At 43.7% G+C, this 10,700-nt stretch overlaps 1 long non-coding RNA gene across 1 annotated transcript in view; it reads left to right on the top strand.

Moving 5' to 3' along the window:
* The window catches only part of LOC138303612 (uncharacterized), a 32,072-nt gene extending 21,596 nt beyond the window's left edge, over positions 1–10,476 (top strand). The window contains exon 3 of the long non-coding RNA XR_011205424.1: positions 2,971–10,476. This is a non-coding gene — a long non-coding RNA (uncharacterized lncRNA). The remainder of the gene's footprint in view (positions 1–2,970) is intronic.
* Positions 10,477–10,700: the final 224 nt, after the last annotated feature.

A 10,700-nucleotide genomic window follows, 5' to 3' on the forward strand; every position in this document is an offset into this window, starting at 1 on the left:
AATGGGAAATAACACATCTTACACATTAACGTAATCTAGATATACAAAAACTGATGTGTGCTATTTGGCTTCAGACCTGTTAGAAATGGGGTTTTTGGTTGGCAGTTAGGTTGCCCTCTGTCCAAGCAAGAACCCTCACTCTAGTCAGGGTAAGTCACACACAATCCAAAATCAGCCTGTGCTCACCCTCCGGTAGCTTGGCACGAGCAGTCAGGCTTAACTTAGAAGGCAATGTGTAAAGCATTTGTGCAATAAATCATACAACACCATAGTATAACACCACAAAAATACACCACACAGTGTTTAGAAAAATATAGAATATTTATCTGGATAATTGTAGGTCAAAACGATCAAAGTTGCAATACGAATTGGTAAAGATATCACTGAAAAGTGATATTAAGAGTCTTTAAGTCTTTAAAAAGCAATAAAGTGTCTTTCAAGCACAGAGTACCTGGTTTCTGGTGGGAAATCTCCTCAGAGGGCCACAGGAGAAGAGATGCGTGGAAAAAGGGGTGTGTGCGTCGATTTCCGCTCAGCACACACAGACTTGCGTCGTTCTTTTCCACGCGGGGAAGTCGGGCGTCGTTTTCCGGCGCGCAGACAGTCTCTTTTTGTGGATCGCGAGGATTACCAGATGTCCCGGGTCTGTGCGTGGATTCTCCTGCTCGTTTTCCGGCTGCGCGTCGTTCTGCGGGGCTGCGCGTCGAAGTTTCGATCTCACGGTAGGCGTCGCGTCGATTTCTCCTTGGAAGTCGGGCGGCGTTGTCCTTGCGAGGCCGTGCGTCGAAATTTTGGTCTCACGGCAGGCGTCGCGTCGATTTCTCCTTGGAAGTCGGGCGGCGTTGTCCTTGCGAGGCCGTGCGTCAAAGTTTCGCACTCACGGTAGGCGTCGCGTCGATTTCTCCTTGGAAGTCGGGCGGCTTTGTCCTTGCGAGGTTGTGCGTCGAAGTCTCGATCGTCCCGAGGGCGTCGCGTTGATCAGCGTCGGTGTGCGGCGTTTTTCTCGCCGCGAAACAAGCTGTGCGTCGAAATTTTCGGCGCACGGAGCGTCCACGTGAAAGGAAGAAGTCTTTTTGGTCCTGAGACTTCAAGGAACAGGAGGCAAGCTCTATCCAAGCCCTTGGAGAGCACTTTCACAGCCAGACAAGAGTTCAGCAAGGCAGCAGGGCAACAGCAAGACAGCAGTCCTTTGGAGAAAGCAGACAGGTGAGTCCTTTGAGCAGCCAGGCAGTTCTTCTTGGCAGGATGTAGTTTCTGGTTCAGGTTTCTTCTCCAGCAAGTGTCTGATGAGGTAGGGCAGAGGCCCTGTTTTATACTAAGTTGTGCCTTTGAAGTGGGGGTGACTTCAAAGAGTCTCTAAGAAATGCACCCAGTTCCCTTTCAGCTCAATCCTGTCTGCCAGAGTCCCAGTAGGGGGTGTGGCAGTCCTTTGTGTGAGGGCAGGCCCTCCACCCTCCCAGCCCAGGAAGACCCATTCAAAATGCAGATGTATGCAAGTGAGGCTGAGTACCCTGTGTTTGGGGTGTGTCTGAGTGAATGCACAAGGAGCTGTCAACTAAACCTAGCCAGACGTGGATTGAAGGGCACAACAAGATTTTAGTGCAAAGAAATGCTCACTTTCTAAAAGTGGCATTTCTAGAATAGTAATATTAAATCCGACTTCACCAGTCAGCAGGATTTTGTATTACCATTCTGGCCATACTAAATATGACCTTCCTGCTCCTTTCAGATCAGCAGCTGCCGCTTCAACAGTGTATGAGGGCAGCCCCAATGTTAGCCTATGAAGGGAGCAGGCCTCACAGTAGTGTAAAAACGAATTTAGGAGTTTTACACCACCAGGACACATAACTACACAGGTACATGTCCTGCCTTTTACCTACACAGCACCCTGCTCTAGGGGATACCTAGGGCACACATTAGGGATGACTTATATGTAGAAAAAGGGGAGTTCTAGGCTTGGCAAGTACTTTTAAATGCCAAGTCGAAGTGGCAGTGAAACTGCACACACAGGCCTTGCAATGGCAGGCCTGAGACAAGGTTAAGGGGCTACTGAGGTGGGTGGCACAACCAGTGCTGCAGGCCCACTAGTAGCATTTAATCTACAGGCCCTAGGCACATGTAGTGCACTCTAATAGGGACTTACAGGTAGATTAAATAGTCAATCATGGATAAACCAATCGATAGTACAATTTACACAGAGAGCATATGCACTTTAGCACTGGTTAGCAGTGGTAAAGTGCTCAGAGGTCAAAAGCCAACAACAGCAGGTCAGAAAAAATAGGAGGAAGGAGGCAAAAAGTTTGGGGATGTCCCTGTCAAAAAGCCAGGTCCAACAAGACCTATATGTTGCAGTACCATCTAGTTATGAAATGCTGCATGCTGATAGAGTTGTTAAAAGGGGTTGCAGCCTTGCAATCATTTCTAGATACTAGGGGGCCCTATTCACAAACGTAACCTTTGACCTGCAGTCTAAGTTTAGACCTGAATTTTAACTTAAGACACCTGAAATGTAAGTTTAAACCTGAAGTATAGCTCTAGACCTGAAGTCTAAGGGCCCAGTTCACAAAGGCAGACTTAGGCCTGAAGTCTAACTTTAGACCTGGAGTCTAACTTTAGACCTTAAGTCTATTTTAGATCTAGCAGTTTACCTTTATGAATCAAGCCGTAAGTTTGGATCTGAAGTCTAACCTTCAAGTCTAAAGTTAGACCTCAGGTCTAAAGTTAGACTTCAGGTCTAAGGTTACCTTTGTGAATCGGGTCTTAAATGTGTCATGTGCCGCACAATTTCACTATGCCGTATTTTCATGCTTTACATATTCACCTCCACTTATTATTACATTGCTCCCGAGGACCAGGTAGTAATTTTCAGAACTTTTTTTAGAACCTTTGAAGCCATTTATTACCGTTGTTTGAAATCTGTTAGTATTGGATTTATGTGACTGTAACATTTGGCCTTCTCCGTTCCAACAGACTTGGTAGAGGATTGTGCTGCATTTACCATGATGCAGTGGGGCTGACTGCATGCTGGAGTGTGAGGCCGCGTGCTCCCATCTGTTTCCTGTTTAAGAAGGCTCCCTTGAGCCAGCGAGTTGACGAGCTCTGGTTGAAGCACCTGTGAGTGGTACAGAAACCTGAGAGGACTTTTGGCACCATTTCCAACAACCCCACAGACAAAGCTACTCTCTGCTGATGAAGGGCCAAACCCCAGAAACACATGTCCAGAGATATACAGCACTAGCCGCACCAACTAAGGTGAAAAACTACATACTACTTTATGGAGTGAAACAAACTTGTGCTGCATTTACCAAGATGCAGTGGGGCTGACTGCATGCTGGAGTGTGAGGCCGTGTGCTCCTATCTGTTTCCTGGTGGAGGATTGAGCCTGGGTCTCTCTTGCAAGCCATTCATGCCTGGGCGAAGCCTCCATGTGATGTGTTCCTCCCTTCTTGCCTTTTTCTCCAGTTGCATTAGCTGCAGTGGCCCCTTTAAAAATAGCTTAGAGTTACTGGCCTGGCCCCTCCCTTATACCTCTGCAGTGAACCCTCACTCAATCTGGAAGGGATTGGCTCAAGGATTCCTCAAGTTAAGCCACGGATAAAACCTTACTTCTCTCTTCCAAGAAGTCATTACAAGTATGCTTGCCACTGTTGCTTGTTATGATGGCAAAATTGCAGCAGAAAAAAAATTTGAAAGGAAATGTTTAGTATTGTGAAATCTCTGACTAACCCAAACTGTTGCAATGTTTGCAACATCATTGCGAAACTCTGTCTGATTCAATTGCAGTTTTGTTCTGTAAAACATTTCCTTCTTCCTGTGTTCCTCCTCCTTTGTAAGCTTTTAATTAATGTCTGAGGGGGAAGCCAGTGTCTCAATCATATCCAAGTTCTCACTGCCCTCTCAGTGTCAACAAGGTCCCTGTCACTGTGCATTAAACCAGGCTCTCCACTGGATGCCTGCCCTGCAGCAGGACTTCATTCACTGATGGACACCAGTGTTCCTCCTGTAACTGCTGCCCTGGGTGACGTCAGAGTTGCAGAAGGCAAGGGGTGGAAGAGCAGCCTTGGCATTGCCCAGTCTGTCTGCCCCTTTTCACACAGTCTCACATCCATTCTCTTGGGTCGAAGGTAAGGATCGCTATCTCTGCCCAGGCCATTGGGTGGGTCACGGGCAGGGCCGGACTGGGAACCCAAATCAACCTTGGCAATTTTCTTGGACCAGCCCCCTGGAGGTGGCAATGGATGGTGGGTAAGCACTACCTGCTCACTGGGGAATCACTGCCTGGCCCCTGAGGCTGGAAACGCTTTCTTGCTGCGTTTGTTAGTGGATGCCAATATTATAACACCGCTGCAAACCCGCCCCAGTTTTAAAACCGGCCCCACCCTTTCAACTTCCTGGGAAAACACCCGATGCCCGTTACGCCCTGTCTGGCACTGCTGATGGGCCTCTTAATTCTCAATCCAATGACAGCCATGAGGACTGCCTCTTTCCATCTCCTCTTACAAAACTGGGCCAGTGTATAACACAGGGCTCGTCACTCGTCCTCGGGTGGTTTAACATGTATGTGGCGCTACTACCTTGTTTGATCACATCCGTTGGGTTCTTGTTTTTGACCTACACAGTAGAGGCTCAATAAGTCGTCTGGCTTGAAGATCCAACTGGTTAGGTCCACACTAGTAGGAATGTATTGAGGCAATTGTGATAGGATGCATCCAATGCACTGAAATTGGATAGAGACACTCAGCTGATAATTGTGCCTGGTAATGCCTCTACGAGCACCACAGAGTAGTAGCCCGAGGATCCCGGAGCCGTGCGAGCTGTAGTCACTTCAGTACGAATCTCCGGCTTTGGTTCTGACCAATCACTTTCACTTAATAAACAGATATTAAAATTTGGCAGCATCAAGCTTCTTCCTTGGATTGTCACTATCTAAAACATTACTTTGCCCCTCTCCCCCAAGGTCCTGTTTTTTAAACTAATTTATTGTTTTAATTACACTTAATACAGTTTATTGGCATCTTGTAAACAGTGATACAATCATAAGTTACAGCTAAGAGTTCAACATGACAAATGATCATGAGTTGGTACAAAACTGTTAGGTAAGCAACATTCCCGACTTCACATTCCACCAAGGTAATTTTGTAAATCGGTCATCTGCATCATACTCCCTTCACGTACTTAGGAACAGTACGATCATCGCTCTCGGTGCTGAAGATGGTGAAGAAGGCTGCAGCCAGACTCATCTTTGGCACGCTCTGCTGAACCCATGTCTCCCCCTCCCCACCATGGACCACTGCACTGAAGGGATCCTTATTTAAGAGCTCTGTCTGTGCCAAGGGCCTTTTTATAAGAGGGAGGGGTCCCCCTTCAAAATAAACCTGAGCTTTATGACCCTATGTGTGTGATGGGTCTCAACAGCTCTCTCCCAGAACCAGAAGAGGAGGTGAGTGTTCTGCCCTAGAGGCTGACCACCAGAATAGACTCCTCTCAAGACTGCACCTACAAGAAGATCACCTGAACTCCGATAAATCACTTAAAATATTCCCATTGAACGTCAGTTACATGAGGGCAGCCCAAACACTGCTTAATCAACGCAGAAACTTTACCCAATATTGAGGAAAAAGCTCTGGGAAAACATGTAACAGCTAAATCAATCCTCCACTAAGCCAATGACTTAAGAGGGGATGTGATTTAACAAACAATGCACTAAAATACTTGAGTGTCATCTGCATCAATCTCTAAACTGAACACTTAAAAAAGTAAAGTAAACTTTGCAAGCAAAGCATTGTCAGTGCCAAAGTCTCAATCTTCCCCAAGCAGCCGAATGAGGCAAAAAATAGCCAATGAATGTCTTCCACTTGATCAAATAACCGACTCACCCAAAGCCACTATGCCAGGCAACTCAAAACAGAAGGTGTCCAGTATGCACAGTTCTTGCCAAGGGCGTAGCTACCATTAGAGCACCCGGTGCAGTGCACCTGGGCCCAGAGCGGCCCATTAAACCCTGACAATTGCTGTATTTTACTACCCACAACAGCATGAAAGCATCCATGAACTCTTGTGAGGCTTATTACCAAAACAAAACAAAAGATGGGTCACATCTCAATAATTTGAAAATCGCTAAATTGTCTTTGACAATGATACATTCTAGAACTGCATGATACACCAACTATATCGTAGCATCCTGAAATTCCTGGCACATAAACTAAACATCCCAGATGAAGGCAGATGTTATAAGAACAAAGCAATCTTCACACCAGAAACCCTACACAAAGATCTCTCTGCCACGTGTTTCGCGGTGCAGGACAAATGATCCAGAGCAGCATTCCCCTCTCAGAACAACACCTTCATACTTTGCTTACAAGAAAGGGTTGAGAGAGTTCCTGTTAAGTATTTTACTGCACTCAGAGAGGATTAATGTACCACCCCCAGGATGTCAACGTTGCCTGGACATGGCCCAGGTAAGGCGATTCCTACAACTAGAATATTCTAAAGGGTCACAACGTAACTGAAGGTCTGATGGACTAAGCCTTATGTAGACGATTAAATAAAAATCAGCAACTGCGAAATAGGCTGGTGATTCCAGCTTACACCTTGTTGTTAGCTATAGCAATATGCATTACAGTTGCCCCCATTTGCTTCACTGCAGCATGTTAAACACATCAAAACCTCTAGGAGAACACTATAAGATGTGTCTGGGAACACATGGACCTCTAGGACAGACCTGCCAACACACACAGCGCCACAGTTGCCATATCATGATATTGCCTCCCTTCACGGAGTCTCCTGGTGAGGAGCTGATATTGCACGGTGGAACATCGGGTGCGCTGGAACATGAAACCTCTGAGAGAACAGTACAAAACCTTTCTGGGAACACAGGAACCTCTAGAAAAGAAGACTTGTCAGCACACTCTCACCGTATGTCACATGATATCGGCTTCCTTCACATAGTCAATGGATGATGAGCTGATATCCCACAATAGAACACAAGGAGGAAATCCAGCTCTTGAAGATCTGCAAAGTTAAAGTCAATTATGGGTTTTGAAATTGCCCCAGGACATCTTTGTCAGACCGAACTTTTGTTTTTTGTGTTTTTCTTCTTTTTGGAGCAGTAGGAAGAAGTGTCTCAGAGTTTCTAGTTGGCCTGAAGCCCTGCCTTCTTCAAAGCCACGTCCTCTCATCACACAGTGAAGAAACTTTAGAAGTTGGTAGATACAGAAAATACTACAAGAAAAAGCCATTAAAGTTCTATGAAAATTCAATGAAACCTAGTTGAGAATACTTTTAAAATACAATGAAATCTTCATAAGAGTGCAGTGAAACCACATGAAAAACAGAATGACACCTTTATTATGGGAGCATAAAACGATTTATTGAAAACACTCTCTTACCTCTATAAAAAGATATGAAACATTTCTGCGAAATCCACGAGGCCTCTATGAAAACTCTATGAAACCTATATGAGAACACTGTGAAATCTCAATGATAACAAGAAAAACCTCTGTAAAAATGTCATAAAACACCATGAGATCTGTATGAAAACACTGTGAAACCTTTATGAGAACAGTGTGAACATTGATAGTAGCCACAAAAACCTCTATAAAATCACCATAAAAAACTGAGGTTTATATGAAAACACCATGGAACCTTATGAGAGCACTGTGAAATCTCTCCGATACCAACGATAAACCTCTATAAAAACACCATGAGGCCTCTGAAAACACTGTGAAACCTTTATGAGAAATATCTACGATAACCACAATAAATCACTATAGAAAAAAAATAGAAAAACAACAGACCTCCATGAAAAGACTATCAATCCTTTATGAAAATAGTGTGAAATCTTGATGGTAACTGCAATCCTCTATAAAAAAAAAAACATAAAGCACAAATAGGCCTATATGAAAATACTATGAAACCTTTATCTGAACACTGCGAAACCACTACGATACCCTCAATAAACGTCTTTAAAAACACAGTAAGGCCTGTAAAAAGCACTGTGAAACCATCATAAAACTCTAGGAACTATCTGTGGTACTCATAATAAACCTCTATAAAACACCATAAACATCATGAAGCCTCTGAAAACATTTTGAAACTATTGTGAGAACACTGTGAAATTTCTATGATATCCACCAAAAAAACTATAAAAACACCATAAAACCCCAAGAGACCTCTGAAAACATAGTGGAACCACTATGAAATCTCTAGAAAAACCACCCATAAATCTCTATAAAACACTAAAAACACCATGAGGTCTGTTTTTAAACACCGTGACACCTCTCTAAGAAACTACCACCTTCTAATAAAACATTATTAAAGAAACTGAAAAATTCTATGAAAAAACACCAGAATGTTTGTGAAAACATTGTGAAAAACTCTATAAAATGTCTATGAAAACTCAAATACACCCTGCCATCTCTAAATATGTATTCCCATTGGGTTGTTAAAGTGCAGTGTGAAAATGTTACAAGACCTTGGCTACTGGAAACTGGGTAAAAACTCTCTAAATGAAAATGTCCAATAAGCGACCTCAGATGATAATTTTAAATAAGAATTCTACCTGTTGTAAGTTTCATAATAACAAGGCCGTTTAGCACTTGTTAGGTTTCGCCTGCACAAGCGCTTGTGCGCAGAGCTTGCAAAATCCTTTGTGAATTGAAAGAAAATCTGAAAAGAGGCTTGGAACCAGCCCCTTACTTACCTGGCCTTACCATTGGCTTACTGCAATGTCAATCTCATAAATGTGCTTCTGATTGGCCAGCATGTCATTTGCTTTCACTTCCTGCTCTCTGCTGCTTTGCAGTCCAGCCGTCCATGCTGTCAGTGGATTCGGGACCAAGCACTCCTTCCAGTCATTACCACTGGCTACAGGCCACTCTCCTTCCACTTCACAGGTACTTTTTTTTCATTCACGAATTGCCACTTCGTATGGGTGCATCTGCACACCCTCTCTCTCCTCCCTGTGGTCTTTCAGCCTCTTCTCTGCTCACACCTCTCTGCTTCCCCGTCACTCTTCTTCGCTGCCCCACCCCTTTAGTCCAGCATAACATTTCAATTTGAGAGTTGTTTATTTTAAGGCCCATTTTTCACCTTCCTGACCCATTTCCTAAGTCAGAGGATCATCGAGTTTCATCAAACATATGACCTTTTTGCTTGTATGTAAAATAACACCAAATGCTGTTTAAATTAATTCCCACCTTGTAAAAACACTGTTTAAGGCCTCAGTCTTGCCAAGTGAACCATGTTACATCACGTTTGAGAAATCTCTAAACTTTACATTTTGTCCCCTTCAGAGCATGAATATGGCTCTAAACCTTCTTATTTAAGCTCCAAACATGTTGATCCACTTCTGCAAGTCAAAAACAGTTAAAAGATTAAACAATCAAAAACGGACCATTTTCACCTTCCTGAGCCATTTCCTAAGTCAGAGAATCATTTACTTATATCGAAAATATGACGTTTTCGCTTGTATGCAAAATGTAATGTAAGATAGATGCGAAAGATACAAACATTTGCAATGCGTCTCACGTTTGGTTGCATTAGAGCTATTAGCGTTGTGAAGTGCTCCCCTGATGCGCTTCAACCAATGCTCCCGTCAGATGCACAATACAGTGATCCCCTGAGGATCAACACTACAGCCAGAGCTCCCCTGATGCACATTACTCTACAGCACATTGCCCATCCCTACCCTGACGCACATCACTCATTGACTCCCTGAGGTACAAAAACCCGTCCTCCCTCAGGAGGCATGAAAAGTATGGCTGGGTAATCTTTGTTCGTCAAGGGCGGATGCAATTCTAGGAAAAAGTTCACATCAGAATCTATCTTCCACAACAAAGAGTAAGATAGGGCGGGTTGATGGTCCTCTGTCCGGTAATTACCACTGTCCCATCCCTATACTGGGGGTGGACAGTGGTAATTAGGGAGCCAGATGTCCCTGCTGTGCTTCCGCAGTGGCAGCCCATCTATGCAGTGGCTGGGGAAGCCCATGGTACAGTCTCCCGCCCCAGAGGAGGCCGCTGCTAACTGAAACGCTGAGGTGATGGAGAGAACAGAGGGTTTAGCTTTTAGGTTCTTGTCATTCATGAAATGCAATCTCCTCTCACTCCCTCACCACTCCCATTCATGAAAAACAGGTTCTAAAGGATGAGGATGCCACTAGGGTTTTACAATGGTGCCATTTTCTAGATTGCTAATCTGCTTAGTGGTAGTTTGAAGAATGTGTGTGCGTAAAAAATGCAAATGAGTTTTTAACTACGAAAGTATTTGCCTGCATCACCGCTGGCCTGGCCACTCCATTGTGGAACAATTGTTAGAGTGCAAACGTTATTAATAAAATTGTGACACTAAAACAAAATAAAATAAGATGTTTAGACGTTAATACTGAAAAGGTGTGTTTTGAAAAACATGACCGCTTTGGCGGCAGCCATAATCTAGTTCGACATAATAATAAATAACTATGTAATGAAATGTATTTCGTCGGTTTGTAATTAAATAAACTGAAAAATCAATATTAATATTTACTAAAAGGATTAATAGATTAAATATTGTAAAATGTTTTATTCTTCCTGTTTTAGCATTCGTTTTTAAAAGACCTAATGTTAGAAAAATGCAGAGGCAATGCTTAAAATGTTAACGCTGTGAAAAATGTTTTTCTAAGCATCCTGTGTGATTTGCTCGCTGTGGAAAAGTTATGTTCT

Source organism: Pleurodeles waltl, chromosome 7, assembly GCF_031143425.1.
Source record: "Pleurodeles waltl isolate 20211129_DDA chromosome 7, aPleWal1.hap1.20221129, whole genome shotgun sequence".
In the NCBI taxonomy this organism is placed as follows: domain Eukaryota; kingdom Metazoa; phylum Chordata; class Amphibia; order Caudata; family Salamandridae; genus Pleurodeles; species Pleurodeles waltl.